Genomic DNA, 20,611 nt, shown 5'->3' on the forward strand with positions numbered 1-20,611 from the left:
CATCAACACCCTATATAAGGTGTGCTTAATTATTAGGCAACTTCCTTTCCTTTGGCAAAATGGGTCAGAAGAGAGATTTGACGGGCTCTGAAAAGTCCAAATTTGTGAGATGTCTTGCAGAGGGATGCTGTAGAAGGGGAAAAAGCGCAATAGGGTCTTCCCCGGTATGAGGGTAGACAGACAAGACAGAGATACACTCACCTGATGAGGTTGTGCCAGTCACAACCCCCTATGATAGCTTGTCAGTGCCTGGTGGTTTAGCAGCAGCCCTGGAAGAAATTGTAATATACAGGTAAAAGAGAAGACCGGGTTTATGCCGCGCTAGAAACCACAGATGCTTTGTAGAATTAAAAAAAATTCTTTTATTATACAGTTCCTACGCGTTTCAGAGACATCAACGTCTCCCTCCTCAGGGAAAAGAAATCATATTGGTTATGATTTCTTTTCCCTGAGGAAGGAGACGGAGATGTCTCTGAAACGCGTAGGAACTGTATAATAAAAGAAAATCTTTTAATTCTATAAAGCATCTGAGGTTTCTAGCACGGCATAAACCCGGTCTTCTCTTTTACCTGTATATTGCAGAGGGATGCAGCAGTCTTGAAATTGCCAAACGTTTGAAGCGTGATCACCGAACAATCAAGTGTTTCATGGAAAATAGCCAACAGGGTTGGAAGAAGCGTGTTGGGCAAAAAAAGGCGCAAAATAAATGCCACACCACTAATTGACAACTTTCTTTGTACACCATGCAAGGCAGAAGTGACCAATCATTGGTGGGGGTGGGGTGTGGATGGACTGGTAGCAGGCTACCTAATCTTTTAGTGACAATCTCTTGTCACTAAAAAAAAAGTGGTTGCATCAAAACTACAGCAAACAGCCCAGTAAGTGACACATCACTGAAAATCGGGATCTCTGCCCCTACATTCTGCTGCTCTCAAATTAGGTGAACCCTTAGGGCTCTTTTCCACTTGCGATTTTCATGTGCGATATGATAAAACATTGGATCGCACTCGCACCAGTGTTTTTCAATGAGGCAGTATCCTCTTGCCTTTTATTTCTCGACATGAATTATGCTCTCGGTGCAATCGCAGTATGCTGCGTTTGGCAGCGAGTCTTGGATCACGCACCCCTATACAAGCCTATGGCAGCATGTGAAACATCGCACTGCACTCGTAAGTTATGCGACTGCAGTGTGATATACACAGAGACAGGAGATGTGGGAAAGTGCTCCCTCTTTTCCGAGGCTGTGATATGATCGCAAGATCGCATCACAGTCGCATGACCCTCAGCTGATGCACGCAGCAGAAGGTCATTAGCATATCGCTTCTGATGCTCTCACATCGGAAGCGGTACGCAAGTGGAAGAGAACCCTTAAAGAGAACCTGTCACCAGATTTGTCTCCTATAAGCTGCGGCCACCACCAGTGAGCTCTTATATACAGCATTCTAGAATACTGTATACATACCTCCCACCTGTCCTGGAGTCAGCAGGACTGTCCGCGTTTTGAGGGCTCTCTCCTGCAGTCCCACTGTTCACAGCTTTTGTCCCGGCTCCTCCTCTTAGTGCAGTGAATAAATTAAATTCACATTTGCTCTGGTTTCCCAGACTGGACTAGAACTCATTAGTTTATGAGCTCTGTGTCCATAGGCAGCATCTCTACCATTGAGCCACTGCCTGTACTGAGGAGAGGCATAAAAGGATTTGGTAATCTGACCTGTATTGCAGGCTGAGAAGCCAGAAGCAGATTATTCAGTTACATAGAGATATAGATAAATATATTCTGTATCTCTATGTAGCTGAATGAAAAAGTCAGATTCTTTTGTTCCTATAAATACTAGCAGATGAGTATAAGAAAAGCTGTTTTTTATGTTATACAGGGCTCTTATATACAGTATTCTAGAATGCTGTATATACTGTAAGAGCCTACTGGTGGCCTCAACTGATAATGGACAAATCTGGTGTCAAGTTCCCTTTAACAAGATAAAAACAGAGTAGAAAGGTAATGAAGTTTGCACATTACATTGTATAACAGTCATCACTAAGCATTTCTGGATTCATGGCTGCTGTCTACGGGACTCCTGGAATTACATTTTGTTTCACGTCTTCCTGTACTTGAAGTAAAATCTTCTAGTGTTATGTAGTTACAGCAACTGCTTTAGTCCATGATTGGCAGATAATTGTTTCAGCAGTGTTAGCGCGCGCTTTCCAGATAAAGATTCCTGTCTGAGAATACTCTTCTGCCAGGTGTTGATTGATTCAGGATTACACAGCTTCTCAGTCAATCGATCCCTCTTTTTCGTCTAATCCTTTAAGGCTGAAGATAGAACCAGAAATCGCGCTCCCGCTCACGTACTTAATAAAGAGCCCCCGATGAAGCCAAATCGTACAATTAGTTTGAAAGGTCAAAAGCCCTAAATCTGATTTGCCCTGATAAGAGGCATTAAACAGCACTTCGTAAAAATTTCCAAATGATGGGAGAGAAATCCAGTACAGTAAACACAAGAAATGTTACACAGACATGCATCAGCCACTAACGCATGAAGCATTAATTTCAAAGGAAAAGTGTTATGTTTCAATAGGGAACATTAACCTGCTTGCTGCCAGGGACGTATTGTAATATAGTTTGTTTTTGTGAATGAAATATAATCTTAAATATAAGAGATGGAACTTAGATATTCTATTGTGGCAGTCAGGGCTCGTTATAAGGCGCAGGAACTTTTCTTCAGGTTATTACCCTCAAACCAATCATAAAAGAGAAGCGCTCCCTTTTTTCATATGGTAGGGCTGTACTAAAGGATTGACTGGGTGGTGGGTGTGGATGTGGAAAGAGTTAAATCAGGGCCTGGACAAGAGATAGGGACACGCTGGTGGCTCAGACCTCACTACCATCAAGTGTACCTCTGGGTAGAGGGAAAGCCCAGGGTGCATTTTATCTGAGGGCCAGTGCAGGGGTATCGAGCATGACAACAGGATGGGAAAAGGACAAGCTACATAAGTATGCAAAGTACTTTATTAGGTCTACGCAAACCTTCTTCAGGACAAAAACTACTACAGCGCAGTTATAGTAGTTTCTATCCTGAAGAAGTTTTCACTTTTAAATGTGTAGACTAAATAAACTACTTGGAATATACTTACTTGGCTTGTCAGATTGCAATTGTAAATTGGGGGGTACCAATGCCTTGAAAAAGCTGCCATGTCGGTCTCCTATGAAGCCAAGGAGGGGTATTTTCCAAAAATCGTGTAGCCAGGATTGCTTATATGCACAGTGTGTGCCAGAGTGCACGTTTTCCAAATCTTTTACCTTCTTGACGCTTGTTTTCCTATGGTCTCTCTTTTCCCACATTTTAGCAAAAAAATAATCATTTCCTGGTTCTCGGAGGTTGTCAGATTTGTCTGCCAAAATTTGTTGTCTGTCAAAATTTAAGTTTGCAGTGAAATGATGAAAAAAAGTATATTTCTTTCCAAAAACAGTGCCCCTATTGTCCTAAGGTTGCGCGTGGTATTGCACCATGTATGGATCATGAGTACAATATTTTCTACTATTCATTCTCTTCCAGCTGAAATGATGAATTTACATATTGTGGCTTGTATCTGAAAAGATTTGAAGAGGGAGATGAAACGGAATATCGCACTGTGATCTCTCTGGACAAGAAACATTAAACAAAATCTCAAAGACTTTGAACATTTTATAAAATCATTGTGAAGTAAGGGATCCATTACTGTAGCCCGCTGTGTGATGGTGTGTGTCCTCAGAGCGGTAATTAGTATAAACGTGACAGAACAATGGAGAAAGATGCTGATCGGAGGCATTATACTACTAGTAACTGTGTTAGTGTGTATATACAGTATATAATACACCATAGAACTTTCAAGGATGATGAATAAATATACAATGCTCAAAAAATTAAAGGGAACACTTAGCCAACCGAATATAACTCCAAGTTAATCAAACTTCTGTGAAATCAAACTGTCCACTTAGGAAGCGACACTGATTGACAATCAATTTCACATGCTGTTGTGTAAATGGAATAGACATCAGATGAAAATTATTGGCAATTATCAAGACACACTTAATATTAATAAAGGAGTGTTTCTGCAGGTGGGGAGCACAGACCACATCTCAGTACAATGCTTTCTGGCTGATGCTTTGGTCACTTTTGAATGTTGGTTGTGCTTTCACACTCGAGGTAGCATGACACGGACTCTACAACCCACACAGGTGGTACAGGTAGTGCAGCACATACAGGATGGCACATCAATGTGAGCTGTGGAAAGAAGGTTTGCTGTGTCTGTCAGCGTAGTGTCCAGAGGATGGAGGAGCTACCAGGAGACAGGCCAGTACACCAGGAGACGTGGAGGGGACCATAGGAGGGCAACAACCCAGCAGCAGGACCGCTACCTCTGCCTTAGAAACTGACTCCATGAGGATGGCATGAGGGCCCGACATCCACAGATGAGGGTCGTGATCACTGCCCAACACCATGCAGGACGCTTGGCATTTGCCACAGAACACCAGGATTAGCAAATTCACCACTGGCGTCCTGTGCGTGTGGCGCCCTGGACTAGCCAGGTCGTCACAGGTACTACAACATACACCCCCACCCTGAGACAGGCACATCAGCCAGACACAAAATCCTTGTTGCCTCCCTCCGGGGGCTGATGTCCACACCAGGTGGGGTGGAGCCAGGCGGTTGGCCCCACCCACTGAGGAGTACATGGTCCTGGAAGCGGGAAAGGAAGTCAGATCAGTGAGTGAGGAGTAGAGTTGAGTTAGGGAAGTGAAGGAGAGAGGAGTAAAGGAGCAAACTGACCGTGTCTGGGTGTGTGGCCCGGGCACTAAGAGCAAGGTTGGCAGACGGTGGTGGCCGTCTGCAGGAGACGTCGCTGTGACGCTGAACGAACCGCCCCCTTAGAAAGGAGGCGGTTCGCCAGTCACAGCGACGTCACTAGGCAGGTAAGTATGTGTGACAGGTCTGGGCGATGTTGTGCGACACGGGCAGCGATTTGCCCGTGTCGCACAACCGATGGGGGCGGGAACGCACGCTAGCGATATCGGTCCCGATATCGCAGCGTGTAAAGCGGTCTTAAGCCTCATTTTGACTTGTTTCCACTTTCATTTTGTCTTGTTTTGATTTTTATTTTGACTTGTTTCCACTTTCATTTTGTGTGTGTCTTTAAGTCCAGGCCTCCATTGGTTAAAACATTTGATTTCCATTGATAATTTTGTGTGATTTTGATGTCAGCACATTCAACTTTGTATAGAACAAAGTATTCAATGAGAATATTTAATTCATTCAGATCTAGGATGTGTTGAGTGTCCCATTTAATTTTTTGAGCAGTGTATGTCAGGTACAGAGTTTCATCAGCATATCAATAAAGCCAACAGACCAAATTATAACACATCAAGAGGTTATAAGGAATCTGTATTGGTGGATGCTGGCTCATGTCATTAAGAAGACATAGGAATAATAATCGACCGGTTATTAGATGGAATAATATCAAACTATCAATAGACAATTGTTAGCGCTTAACCACAAAGACCATTAAAAACCTTCACTACGTGCTATCCTTGTTTTAGTTGTTAGTGAATCCCCCATTCATACTCCTTATTGCTATGGGTGACCTATGGGAGAATCGCAAGGTTAGAATTATCAAAGTGCAAAGGTTTTTTGGTTATGCAGAAAATCTGAACCTAAGTAGTGAAAATACTATAGATATTTCAGCTATTAAAAAGAAACTTAGGGAATTGGAACAATTACTCCTGAAAGAGATGCGGGATTTATGGGAAGTAGCAACCCTTGAGAGGTATTTGGAAGCTAACCTTATACCTAAGGGTTTGGTGGTGTTTAAAGCTCTTTCAGGGGATATAAGGGACCGACAAACCTTAGCTGAATGGGATGAGCTTTTTAAAGGTTTCTCTAGGCAGGCAGTTCAGTTCATTATTGATAAAAGGAAAAAACAATTAATGCTCAGTAAGAATAGAATCCTTCAACTATTTGATGACATAAAACCTCACAAAACTAATTTTGAAATATCCAACTTGTCCAAAAATATACTAAAACGGATACAAATTAAAGAAAAAGAAATTATAGAAAAAAAAGAAAAGAAATATGGAAGGGATTTGGGACTATCAGTATTTTCTGGTAGAAGGGGCAATGCTATTAATTCTATTACTCCAAATAAACGAAATGGGAGGGATTTACTGGAACTTAGCCAGTTTGAAACTATAGATCAAATAGAATGTACCCCTGATAAAGAACTTGTAGAGGAGGAGGAATTATTTTCGATATATGAAACTTCTATTGATCATTTGACCCAAAATTTGTTATTGGAACCTGCCGGTACACCAAATGTAATAAGTACCCCTCAAAATGATAATGACCGGCACGACCAAATGACAAATGGTAGAAGTCCAGCCACTACCCCTCAGCCTGAAGCAGTAGATGACCCTAGGGTCAATACTATTGAGCCTTCTACTTCTCATGGTTGGAGGTCTAATTTGGCAGAAGGTGGTGCTAGTACCCTCGTTAATAATAAAAAAAACTAGACCTATGCAACCCCAATCCCAAAGAAATATAAGAAAGAATGGGAATAACAATCATAATTTCCCCAAAGTAACACACAGTAGTACTGCCCTGGATTTTTTCAGGGTAGGAAAAAGAAACAACAAAGGGGATGTAGGGGAGGGACACGCACCAAAAAGAAAATAAACGGACAACCAACAGAGGATCAACAATCACAAAAAATGTTCAATCTTAGTCATTATCAATTAATTAGTAATGAAACCTCCCTATTACAAAAAGGGTTAAAATTTGCACCATCTGTAGGGTTAAAAAAAAATTCAAGCTTTCATTGGGGTCAAACAATTTATGAGGAAATTAGCCTTAAAGAAATACTTTTTGAAAAATCCCGTCTCTAGACAACACGAGATGAACCCTAATGACTTAACTACTGTGACAACCCAAACTACTGACCTTAAACAGCAATCTAACTTTCACCCACTAAATGAATATTCAGATTCATTCCTTACGTTTCAAAAATGTGTGGTGAATGATATTAGACGTCTAAAAAATTCAAAAAAATGTGGGAGCTGGAATAATTTAACGAAAAAAGAAACATTAGCAATTAAAAAATTGCAAGAGAATAAGAATATAATAATATGCCCAGCAGATAAGGGTGGAGGTATAGTTCTTATAGATGTAGCAGACTATGAAAGAGAATCAGCTCGCCTATTGGGTGATAAATGAACGTATGAAATATTAGCCTCTGACCCCACAAAGGCTTATAAGGAGGAACTAAACCTATTAGTTAAAAGAGGCCAAGACAAAGGGATATTGAATAAATATGAAGCGTTATATATAAAGAACCAAACCCCTAGGTTAGCCGTCTTTTATCATATACCTAAAATTCATAAAACATTGCTGAACCCCCCGAGGCGTCCCATTATCTCAGGGATTGGCTGTCTAACAGCCAATCTATCGAGGTATGTAGATATTCATCTCCAGAAATGTGTTCCGCTACTACCTGCCTACCTGAAAGACAGCACCCAAGTATTACAGCTCCGGCAGGAAGTCAAATGGGAGAAAAATTACATTTTGGGGTCTATTGATGTGACATCCTTGTATACTACTATTGAACATCACAAGGGCTGTGAAGCTTCAAAATATTTTCTAACTAAATCAGGTTTATTTCCTCAGGGTCAAATTCATTTCTTGGAGGAATGTATCCAATTTATTTTAAATCATAATTATTTTCGAGATGGGCTCCAATACTTTTTACAACGATGGGGGACCGCTATGGGGACCAGGTTCGCCCCGAGCTACGCAAACCTGTATATGGGGAGGTGGGAGGAGGTATCCATATACCCTGGCGGTGTGCTCCAGGAGAACCTGGTCCTCTGGCGTCGCTTCATCGATGACGTTTTATTTATTTGGTCAGGTGATAAAAAATCTTTAATTGAATTTTTGGAGAATTTAAATGTCAATGACTATCATTTGAAGTTTACTCATACAACTAGTACTACAATGGTCAATTTCCTTGACTTAAACATCTTCATTGAAAATAACAAAATTCAAACTAAAACCTACCATAAGCCCACCGACACTAATAGCTACATTTGTTTAATGAGTTGCCATTTGCCTAGTTGGCTCCTCAATGTCCCAAAAAGCCAGTATATTGGAGCATATAGAAATTGTTGCAAAGTGGAGGACTTTTAATTGGAGGCAAGCCGCCTAGCACAGAAATTTGAACAAAAAGGATATAAGGAGGAATTCCTGGAGAATGTATATTTACAGACGAAACAAATTGAAAGAAAAAATTTACTCCAAAATAAATTATTGGAACCTGTACCCTCCAAATCTAGTGAATTGAATATACCCATAATTCTCCAATATACTACACAAGTGAAGTTTCTAAAAAATATTAATAAAAAATATTGGAGCCTCTTAAGGGAGGATAAAATAATAGGGGCCGTATTACCTGTAAACCCCAAATTTGTGTACAAAAAGGCCAATAATATCGGTAATTTGGTGGCACCAACTATACGAAGAACTATATTGCCTAGTAAGGGAGGGATATTTGGCCTAAAAGGTTACTTTCCTTGTAAAAAATGTATTGTTTGTAAAAACACAAAAAATAGTGCACAGAAAAACTTCTGGCAAGGACTGGAGGAAATAATTATTAAAGACTTAATTACCTGTCGGACAAAGGGGGTTATATATTGCATTCAGTGCCCCTGCCAAAAAAGATATGTTGGTCGAACTATAAGACCCCTATGGAAGAGGGTGGGCGAACATATCAGAAGTATTAATAATAAATGCAATAAACATCCACTGTCCAAGCACTATTTATTAAAACATGGAGGATCCTTTAAAGGGTCCCTAGTTTGGGGTATACAAAAAGTGACAAGAGATTGGAGGGGTGGTGACTTTATTAGGAAAATGTCACGAACAGAAAGTAAATGGATTTTTGAGCTAAATACATTAAAGCCGAATGGGCTCAATAATGATATTGAACTGTTTGCTTTTAATTAAATTATGGATCTTAATAAATGTTTTTAATGGTAATTTTTCATATTTTTATGGCATCCTATAATTTTATAATGGCCCTCTATATATAGATTATGGATCATACTAAATTAATTAAGAGCTATGAGGTTGTTGTCTTGTAATATAGCTAGACAAACAATAATAATTTTATATTAAAATACTAAAATACGGGTATTGTATATATTGAGGATTTTATATATATTGAGGATTACACATAAATAAAAATAGAATAAACAATAATGAAAATTATGAAAATATATATATATATATATATAAAGATACAAAAAATATATATATATATAAATTATTGGACTCTATATATAAGAAAAATTAACCGATAAATTAATTCTTTTAGAAATTAATACTATTTCAAGAAATTCTCTATAACAAAAAAAATATTTTATAAAAAAATTTACTCTTATGTTTATATATGATTGGTTTATATGTATTTTTATGCATATTGATAGGTTTTTTATATATTTTTAAACATTCTTTTCATGTACTGAGGTATAAATACATGTCTATGGATCCCCTAAATGTATTATTATTACCATGTAGTACCTTTGGGGAACCTATTTAATAAAAGACCTTTGCACTAGTTTATAATATATGCGTTTTTTTTATACCTAATTAGGCTAAGTGTTGTGTAATTGGTGAAGGTGATTCTTTGTGCAATTAAATCTCATTAAATCTGTGTATAAGTAGTACCCAAATTAACAGCTGAGCTATCCTTGAGTAAGGGGACCGGTAACGCCCCCGAAACGCGCGTCGGATTTGGACTCTTGCTCAGCTCACCGTCCAGGTAAATTGTAACCTAGTAGCCTCTCCCCCTTGTGGAGCCATTCAGACTTGTACGCGGCGAACGCCCGGGCTGTCACTGAAGGAACAGGAGAAGCTACATGCTTATTTCACTACCGTCCTGGGAGCCAGCACGGGATAGTGCTCTGCCGGCTCTGCTCCGCTTGATCTAGGAGCGCAAATAAAGGACCCCTGCAGGAACAGGAGAAGCTGCATGCTTATTTCACTACCGTCCTGGGAGCCAGCACGGGATAGTGCTCTGTCGGCTCTGCTCCGCTTGGTCTAGGAGCGCAAATAAAGGACCCCTGCACGGAAACGACCTTATATCCACAGAAGGAGAAAGTATCGTGCAGTTATCCAGTTTATGGAAGTTTGATGCTTGAACCTGACCGCAGGTAAACTCCTATTGGGACATACTTTGTTGAGCCGTGGCTCTACCTCTTTACTGCTATATTCCTGGAGTGCAATATTTTCAAACCTAATTAACGGTACTTGGAATGTTGAAATTACTTTTTATAATCTAAAGCCACTATCAAAAACTTTCCATACGGCTTATTAAAAAACTTTCCAGGCATTTGAAAAAAATTGTGTTGCAGCGATATTTTCAATTGGCATTGAAGATCCTATGCCTTGAAACGTCACCTACTATATTATACAAGTTTTAACAGTTGTTTTTGCCACCGGTCGGGGCATTGCAACCAGACACCTGGTATTTGATTGCTGCACTATTAATCAATTTAAATTTATGTGGTGCATGTTTATTTTATTTTATTCTATTTTATATTGTGTGTATTGTGCTGAATAAATCTGTGTCTAAAACAAGGATAGCAATATAATAAAATATAAACAAAAAAAACTCTTATCAGCGCTGGTTTATTGGGGATTTTTTAATCCAAAAAATCTCATTTAAAAGGTTATTAGATGGACACTGTGGTGTGGCCAAGTGCCCCAGCATTAATAAACAAACCGATTATTGGATAGACACTGTGGTGTGGCCTCGAACCCCAACAATAATAACCGACCAGTTATTAGATGGACGCAGTAGTTTGGCCCTGTTCCCCAGAAATAATAACTAACCGGTTATTGGATAGATACTGTGCTGTGGCCCCGCGCCCCAGCAATAATAACCAACCTGTTGTTAGATAGATACTGTGGTGTGGCCTCGAGTCCCAGCAATAATAATCGACCCGTTAGATAGACACTGTGGTGTGACCTCGCGCCCCAGCAATAATAACCGACCTGTAATTAGACGGACACTGTGGTGTGGCCTCGCGCCTCAGCAATAACAACCGGACAGTTGTTAGATGGACACTGTGGTGTGAGCCCACACCACAGCAATAATAACCGACCAGTTAATAGATGGCCACTATGGTGTGGCCATGTTGTTCCCCAGAAATAATAACCAACCGGTTATTGGATAGATACTGTGGTGTGGCCCCGCACCCCAGCAATGATAACCGACTTGTTATTAGATAGACACCGTGGTGTGGCCTGGAGCCCCAGCAATAATAACCGAGCGGATGTTAGATGGACACTGTGGTGTGACCCCCGCGCCAGAGCAATAATAATTGACCTGTTATTAGATAGACACTGTGGTGTGACCTTGCGCCCCAGCAATAATAACTTACCTGGAATTAGATGGACACTGTGGTGTGGCCTTGCACCCCAGCAATAACAACCGGACAGTTGTTAGATGGACACTGTGGTGTGACCCCACACCACAGCAATAATAATCGACCTGTTATTAGATAGACGCTGTGGTGTGGCCTCGAGCCCCAGCACTAACTGAGCAGGTATTAGATGGACACTGTGGTGTGACCCCACTCCCCAGCAATAATAATCGACCTGTTATTAGATAGACACTGTGGTGTGGCCTCGAGCCCCAGCAATAATAACCGAGCAGTTGTTTTATATGGACACTGTGGTGTGGCCCTGGGCCCCAGCAATAATATTCAACCTGTTATTAGATAGACACTGTAGTGTGACCTCACACCCCAACAATAATAATCGACCAGCTACTAGATGGACACTGTTGTGTGAACCCCTACCACAACAATAATAACTGACCTGTTATTAGATGAACACTGTTGTGTGGCCCTGCGCTCCAACAATAATAACTGACCTGTTATTAGATGAACACCGAAGTGTGGCTGTGCATTCCAGCAATAATATCCAATCTGTTATTAGATGAACTCTGTAGTATGGCCCTGCGCCCCAGCAATAATAACAAATGTGTTACAATATTAGATAGACAGCGTGATTTGGCCCCATGTTCCTCCTTTTCTCTCTGGTGTTGTCCTTTGAGATCCCTCATGTATCTATTTTGAGCATTCCCCCACCGTGACTACATGGTGTGGAGACACGAGGTCAATGGGTGTTCTGGTCCACTGGCCTGGCTGTCTTCAAAAATACAGTATGGACAAGGCCTCATCCAACTGAACACTCACACTTCTTCCCCATGGGCAGAACACTCCTCAGGCAACACAGGGTGAGGGAACCACACATTGGTAAGACTTTATTGGTTCATGAGCAAAAACATATCATAAATTCTCAGCAAGAACACAGGATAGTACAAGTGACAGAGTATCACCCTTCAGCTGGCCCACCAAGGATTAGAATATTTGTGACTTCCAAGGCCAACTATCCCAGCCAGCAGCCCCCAGCTTTTGGCTGGCACCCACAGCGGAGATAGTGGCAAGCATAAAGGCTGACAAGCACAGATATTTAGCCAGGCAACCGAATTGTCCCAACCTGGGTACTTCAAGAGAATTTGTGGGCTCAGAGTGGAGCAGGGAAGCAGTTCTGTGATCCTTCAGCTGGAACCATCGATCATAGGCTGAAGTCCTGTAGAATTAATGAAGTGAAGCAGTTCTGTGATCCTCCAGCTGGAACCGTGTATCCTAGGCTGAAGCCCTCTGCAAAATGAATAAATTTTGAAGCAGTTCTGTTATCCTCCAGCTGGAACTGTAGATCCTAGGCGGAAGTGCTATAGAATTTCAACCTGGTGTTAGGAGCAAAGCCCTTTTTATACCCCTCAGTTCCCATTTCAGGGTATTGCGACAGACAGGATTGGTGGAAATGTCTGATCTCTCATTGGTCGCTAGTTCAATCCCACTGCATAATTTTCCTCTGAAATATGTAGTCAGAAGAGCTAATTATGTAGTCAGACAATAGGGCTCCAGTCAGTCTGACACAAGACAATGGCTAACCTCTTGATTTACCAAACAAAAGAACTATACGTCTGGCCTAATTTAACAACAGTTCTCCCCCTACACAAGTGGCCAGAAACTGAGTCATCACATATGTGTATATTCAACTAGTTTTGTAACCACAAAATATTCCTGTATCAATGTTTGACATCTTGGTAAATAATGTACAATCTGAACTACAAATCCATAGTGAATGAAGCCCCTTACTGTTTTCAACCAATACTTTAATGGCCAACATAAATTATGATGCCCCTATAAATGCCTCATATATAGACACAGTACAATACTATCACAGTGAATCCCCCACTCAATTTTACCCCACAGTGCACCCTACACTCACAGTATGATGACCCTACAGTGCTCCCAGTCAGCATGATTGTGACCATAGTGCCCCCAACACAGTATGATTTCCCCCAAAGCATCCATACATAATTTGATTACTCCCATAGTCCCCAACACAGTATGATGGTACCTACAGCCCCCATATACAGTATAATGGCACTCATAGTCTGTCCTACACAGTATGATACCCCCACAGCTTCCCAACCATATGGTTGCTCAAAAAGCACATTAAAACATATTACTATTCACACAGCATGATGGTCCACATAGTTTCCACTTCCCACCAACAAACCTCCACACAGTATGAATTCTCCTAGTATGATGCTCCCCCTCCCTCCATACAGCATGATGGCCCCCACTTCACAAGTACTGACTAACTGCAAAATTAAGAAAATATAAAATTACTCACTATGTGCTGCTCTGAACTCTGTAACTTGTGGACTGAGGCTCCAATCAGTAGACACGATTTAGTGACATCATCATGCCTCCAGTGCTCAGACTGATGCACAGGTGAGTGGTGGAACGGGGAGTCGAAAGCTCCCTCTTCCACCATTGAAATTAACTGTGTATGCAGCTGAAGGATGCAGATACTGTTATAATTGTGGCGCCGTGAAGGGACGAGATGGTGCAAATTGGGAACCAGGCCCAGCCAACTCACTGTTCACATGTCTGTGTATCTTGGTAAAAAACTGACACCCAGACCAAAATTGGATGAATATTGAGTCCAGCACATTGATGTATCTAACCCAGCAGTTGCACACAGTCTCAGGAGGTTGAGAAGAGAGAGAGTCCCCTTGCTCATAAGAACACACCTCTATTAGAAATGTACATACAAATTAGAGGGTTTGGGGAGGACGAGTTTCACCTTCATCCATGTTGTCACGGTCATCTTTTTCTTACTAGAGACTTGTGATAGGATCTGGGCCAGAGTCTCTCTTTGCCATATGAGACTCCTCACATTAAACATATGCCCTTTCCTTTGGTGCTGAAAGGGTTAATGTCAGTTTTGGTTTCCAATAGCTTCTGACTCATGGCCTCTGGTATTCCCGGTTGGTGACCACTCCCTTTCTGTTTATATGGTCACATCTCCCAGTAGAGGGGGGCCGGTTATTCCGAATTCATTCTGTAGCTTGGCCTCGAGGTAGAAGGAGCTGCTGGACCACTTGTTGCAGTGAAGCAGTGTAGGCTGCAGTCCTGGTGTCTGACTGCAGCCATGAAGCTGGGCTTTATCCTTTTGTTGTTTCCCCTGCCTGTCGTATCCTCCCTTCTTGTTGTATTAGTGCAGTGATGGGACTAGTGATCGTTACCTGCTAGCTCACTAGCCAGGGCTATTACAAGGTCTCTCAGGGCTTCAGGTATCCTCCTTGACGACAGGTGTGGAACCTGTACAGGGACTGTCTAGGAGTGCAGGGTGCAGCTGCAGATGAGTGCAGGAAGTGTCCCATCATCCCGCTCCATAGCACCAGGGCCCACCGTGGTTTGTGTCCTCGGTGTACCCTTTGTTGGTTGTGGTGAAACCCCTGATAGTTGTGTGTCTTGCCTCACGGTGGACCTGCCCTAAATCTGTGCGTGACACATGTGCACCAAACAGTGAAATAATGGGTTACTATCTTCTCCAGTACTATTCCTGGCTGTAAAGAACACCGCTATGCATGTATATTTTTAAAAAAATCTGGTAAAATCTTTTGCTATAATTGTGTTGTTTCTCTGTTATTCCTCCTGAACTTTTAGGAATTAATTAACAACTGGGTCTTATCACTCTCCTTATCAATGGGATGTGTGACTATATTGTCAGCACTGATAGGACCGTTTCAGAATGTATAGGGACAAACCACTGTTTTCAATTTAATTATACATTTTTAGGAGGATTAACAGAGGGAATGCAATGCATGAATCTGATAAAAGAATTATTATTTCTTGAATGTTACAAGTCTTTGCTAAATTAGACATGTCAGTAGAGTTGGGACGTCCTCGTTAAATATATAGCAAAACTCCAATGTGGTTGTTACAAAACACTATTCCATTAAGTTGCCAGATTAAGGTTTATTTCTAAAAATTTTGGACTTTCAACCTGTAAGTATGATTTTTAGCCATGAATGAGACAGACTGACAAAATACGATAGGAATTGCAAACCCACTGACAGATTATATATAATATTCCTGGAGAATGCGATATTACCGATCCAGCCAAGCTTTTGTCATGTGTGATAAACTCTGCACATTTAGTTCCAGATATTTCTAGATAAAATTCCTACAAATGTAAAATAATTATAAATCATAAGTGACATCAGTAAAAATATGTAAAAATATGAAGCCGCTTGTACAGAATCCAGATCTGTGCTATAAGTCATACATAATCTGATCTGTCTAATGGTAGGATGTTATGGTAAGACATCCAGAGGTCACTATGCATTTAAAAGAGCCACTGCATCAAATAACAGTAGTTTACATGGCAGTATATGAGAGGTATAGAAAGTAAAAGTGAGAGACTCACCCTGGGGCCCACTTACATAATGGGGCTCACACTGATCTCCAGATGACCGCCATTTTTACCATTATTGACACACAATTGTATATATCAGAGGAGTGATGTATTACAGGATGGAGCTGTATATAGAGTAGAGGAATGATGTACTACCGGATGGGGCTGTATACAGTGGAGAGGAGTGATGTACTGCCGGATGGGGATGTATATAGAGGAGAGGAGTGATGTACTGCCGGATGGGGCTGTATATAGAGGAGAGGAATGATGTACTGCCGGATGGGGCTATATATAGAGGAGAGGAATGATGTACTGCCGGATGGGGCTGTATATAGAGGAGAGGAGTGATGTACTGCCAGATGGGGCTGTATATAGAGGAGAGGAATGATGTACTGCTGGATGGGGTTGTATATAGAGGAGAGGAGTGATGTACAGTTGGATGAGGCTGTATAAAGAGGAGAGTAGTGATGTACTGCCTGATGGGGCTGTATATAGAGGAGAGGAATGATGTACTGCCGGATGGGGCTATATATAGAGGAGAGGAATGATGTATTGCTGGATGGGGCTGTATACAGTGAAGAGGAATGATGTACTGCCGGATGGGGCTATATATAGAGGAGAGGAATGATGTACTGCTAGATGGGGCTGTATATAGAGGAAAGGAAGGATGTACTGCCGGATGGGGCTGTATATAGAAGAGAGGAATGATGTACTGCCGGATGGGGCTGTATATAGAGGAGAGGAAGGATGTACTGCCGGATGGGGTTGTATACAGAGGAAAGGAATGATGTACTGCCGGATGGGGCTGTATATAGAGGCAGTACATGAAGTACTGCCGGATGGGGCTGTATATAGAGGAGAGGAATGAAGTACTGCCGGATGGGGCTGTGTACAGAGGAAAGGAATGATGTACTGCCGGATGGGGCTGTATATAGAGGAGAGGAATGATGCACTGCCGGATGGGGCTGTATATAGAAGAGAGGAATGATGTACTGCTGGATGGGGCTGTATATAGAGGAGAAGAAGGATGTACTGCCAGATGGGGTCGTATACAGAGGAAAGGAATGATGTACTGCCGGATGGGGCTGTATATAGAGGAGAGGAATCATGTACTGCTAGATGGGGCTGTATATAGAGTAGACGAGTGCTGTACAGTTGGATGAGGCTGTATAAAGAGGAGAGTAGTGAAGTACTGCCGGATGGGGCTGTATATAGAGGAGAGGAATTAAGTACTGCCGGATGGGGCTGTGTACAGAGGAAAGGAATGATGTACTGCCGGATGGGGCTGTATATAGAGGAGAGGAATGATGTACTGCTGGATGAGGTTGTATATAGAAGAGAGGAATGATGTACTGCTGGATGAGGTTGTATATAGAGGAGTGAAGTGATGTACAGTTGGATGAGGCTGTATATAGAGGAGAGTAGTGATGTACTTCAGGAGGGGGCTGTATATAGAGGAAAGGAATGATATACTGCTGTATGGGGCTGTATATAGAGGAGAAGCATTATGTACTGCAGGAGGGGGCTGTATATATTGGAGAGGAAAGATGTATTGCTAGATGGGGCTGTAAATAGAGGTGGAGTAGGGATGTACTGCAGGAGGAGAGGAATTATGTATTACTGGATAGAGGAGAGGAATTATGTATTACTGGATGAGTCTGTATATAGTTGAGAGTGGTAATGGACTGCACGATAGGGCTTTATATAGAGGGGAGGAATGATGTACTGCCAGATGGGGCTGTATATAGAAGAGAGGAATGATGTACTGCTGGATGGGGCTGTATATAGAGGGTAGTAGTGATGTACTGCAGGAGGGTGCTATATATGTAGAGAGAGAGAGGAATTATGTGCTGCCAGATGGGGCTGTATATAGAGGAGAGGATTAATGTTCTACAGGATGGAGCTGCTTATAGAAGGGTTGAGAGAAGCGATGGGATTATAGCTATTTGTGGGAAACTTGGGACATTATTACCTTTTAGCGTATTGAGGGGATACTAATTTCATATCTCTCATACATCTCTTAATACCTTCCCTACATAATTCTTAGGTGCTGAGTAGAGATGAGCGAACCGGTCCCGGTTCGGCTCGAGGCGGTTCGCCGAACGGGGGGTCTGGCTCGAGTTCGGCTCGTCGAACGTTCGACGAACCGAACTCGAGCCCATAGGAAACAATGGCAGGCAATCACAAACACAGTAAAACACCTAGAAAACACCCTGAAAGGTGTCCAAAAGGTGACAAACAACTCACAACATAACACAAACACATGGGAAAGTGACAAGGACATATACTCATGTGAAAACAAAACAGCTGGACAAGGAAAAAGAGGGAGACACACAGATATATGAGTATATGCAAAGAAACATCGATTCCATTATTGTGCAACTTGAGCCCTGCTCATTTTAGGCTTCCAATCTGGATAAATTGCCTGAGCTCGCCACGTACGCCTTGAGGATCTTGTCGTGTCCTGCAGCCAGCGTTCTCTCGGAACCTGTCTTCAGTGCTGCTGGGGGTCTGCTGGCAGATAAGCACACGTGTCTGTCCACTGACAATGTGGACCTGGCTCTCAGAGGACTTTTCTTCCCCTGGGTCAGCCAGGGGAGGCGAAAGGCACGCGTATTTTTGAGAGTGCTTCATGCAAAGCATCTTTTTCTTTGTCAAAAGGGGGGCTCAACCGATGCCAGTCAAGTGGGGTGTGTGTGGCCCAGTTAGTGGCAACGAGGGAGACTGTGGTTGGAGTCCCCTCGCTGTGTCTCTAAAAGAACCAAGATGAACAAGTCATGGCTCTCAGAGGACTTTTCTTCCCCTGGGTCAGCCAGGGGACGGGAAAGGCACGCGTATTTTTGAGAGTGCTTCATGCAAAGCATCTTTTTCTTTTTCAAAAGGGGGCTCAACCGATGCCAGTCAAGTGGGGTGTGTGTGGCCCAGTTAGTGGCAACGAGGGAGACTGTGGTTGGAGTCCCCTCGCTGTGTCTCTAAAAGAACCAAGATGAACAAGTCATGGCTCTCAGAGGACTTTTCTTCCCCTGGGTCAGCCAGGGGACGGGAAAGGCACGCGTATTTTTGAGAGTGCTTCATGCAAAGCATCTTTTTCTTTTTCAAAAGGGGGCTCAACCGATGCCAGTCAAGTGGGGTGTGTGTGGCCCAGTTAGTGGCAACGAGGGAGACTGTGGTTGGAGTCCCCTCGCTGTGTCTCTAAAAGAACCAAGATGAACAAGTCATGGCTCTCAGAGGACTTTTCTTCCCCTGGGTCAGCCAGGGGACGGGAAAGGCACGCGTATTTTTGAGAGTGCTTCATGCAAAGCATCTTTTTCTTTTTCAAAAGGGGGCTCAACCGATGCCAGTCAAGTGGGGTGTGTGTGGCCCAGTTAGTGGCAACGAGGGAGACTGTGGTTGGAGTCCCCTCGCTGTGTCTCTAAAAGAACCAAGATGAACAAGTCATGGCTCTCAGAGGACTTTTCTTCCCCTGGGTCAGCCAGGGGACGGGAAAGGCACGCGTATTTTTGAGAGTGCTTCATGCAAAGCATCTTTTTCTTTGTCAAAAGGGGGGGTCAACCGATGCCAGTCAAGTGGGGTGTGTGTGGCCCAGTTAGTGGCAACGAGGGAGACTGTGGTTGGAGTCCCCTCGCTGTGTCTCTAAAAGAACCAAGATGAACAAGTCATGGCTCTCAGAGGACTTTTCTTCCCCTGGGTCAGCCAGGGGACGGGAAAGGCACGCGTATTTTTGAGAGTGCTTCATGCAAAGCATCTTTTTCTTTGTCAAAAGGGGGGGTCAACCGATGCCAGTCAAGTGGGGTGTGTGTGGCCCAGTTAGTGGCAACGAGGGAGACTGTGGTTGGAGTCCCCTCGCTGTGTCTCTAAAAGAACCAAGATGAACAAGTCATGGCTCTCAGAGGACTTTTCTTCCCCTGGGTCAGCCAGGGGACGGGAAAGGCACGCGTATTTTTGAGAGTGCTTCATGCAAAGCATCTTTTTCTTTTTCAAAAGGGGGCTCAACCGATGCCAGTCAAGTGGGGTGTGTGTGGCCCAGTTAGTGGCAACGAGGGAGACTGTGGTTGGAGTCCCCTCGCTGTGTCTCTAAAAGAACCAAGATGAACAAGTCATGGCTCTCAGAGGACTTTTCTTCCCCTGGGTCAGCCAGGGGACGGGAAAGGCACGCGTATTTTTGAGAGTGCTTCATGCAAAGCATCTTTTTCTTTGTCAAAAGGGGGGGTCAACCGATGCCAGTCAAGTGGGGTGTGTGTGGCCCAGTTAGTGGCAACGAGGGAGACTGTGGTTGGAGTCCCCTCGCTGTGTCTCTAAAAGAACCAAGATGAACAAGTCATGGCTCTCAGAGGACTTTTCTTCCCCTGGGTCAGCCAGGGGACGGGAAAGGCACGCGTATTTTTGAGAGTGCTTCATGCAAAGCATCTTTTTCTTTTTCAAAAGGGGGCTCAACCGATGCCAGTCAAGTGGGGTGTGTGTGGCCCAGTTAGTGGCAACGAGGGAGACTGTGGTTGGAGTCCCCTCGCTGTGTCTCTAAAAGAACCAAGATGAACAAGTCATGGCTCTCAGAGGACTTTTCTTCCCCTGGGTCAGCCAGGGGACGGGAAAGGCACGCGTATTTTTGAGAGTGCTTCATGCAAAGCATCTTTTTCTTTTTCAAAAGGGGGCTCAACCGATGCCAGTCAAGTGGGGTGTGTGTGGCCCAGTTAGTGGCAACGAGGGAGACTGTGGTTGGAGTCCCCTCGCTGTGTCTC

This window comes from Anomaloglossus baeobatrachus, chromosome 1 (genome assembly GCF_048569485.1).
Source record: "Anomaloglossus baeobatrachus isolate aAnoBae1 chromosome 1, aAnoBae1.hap1, whole genome shotgun sequence".
Lineage (NCBI taxonomy): Eukaryota > Metazoa > Chordata > Amphibia > Anura > Aromobatidae > Anomaloglossus > Anomaloglossus baeobatrachus.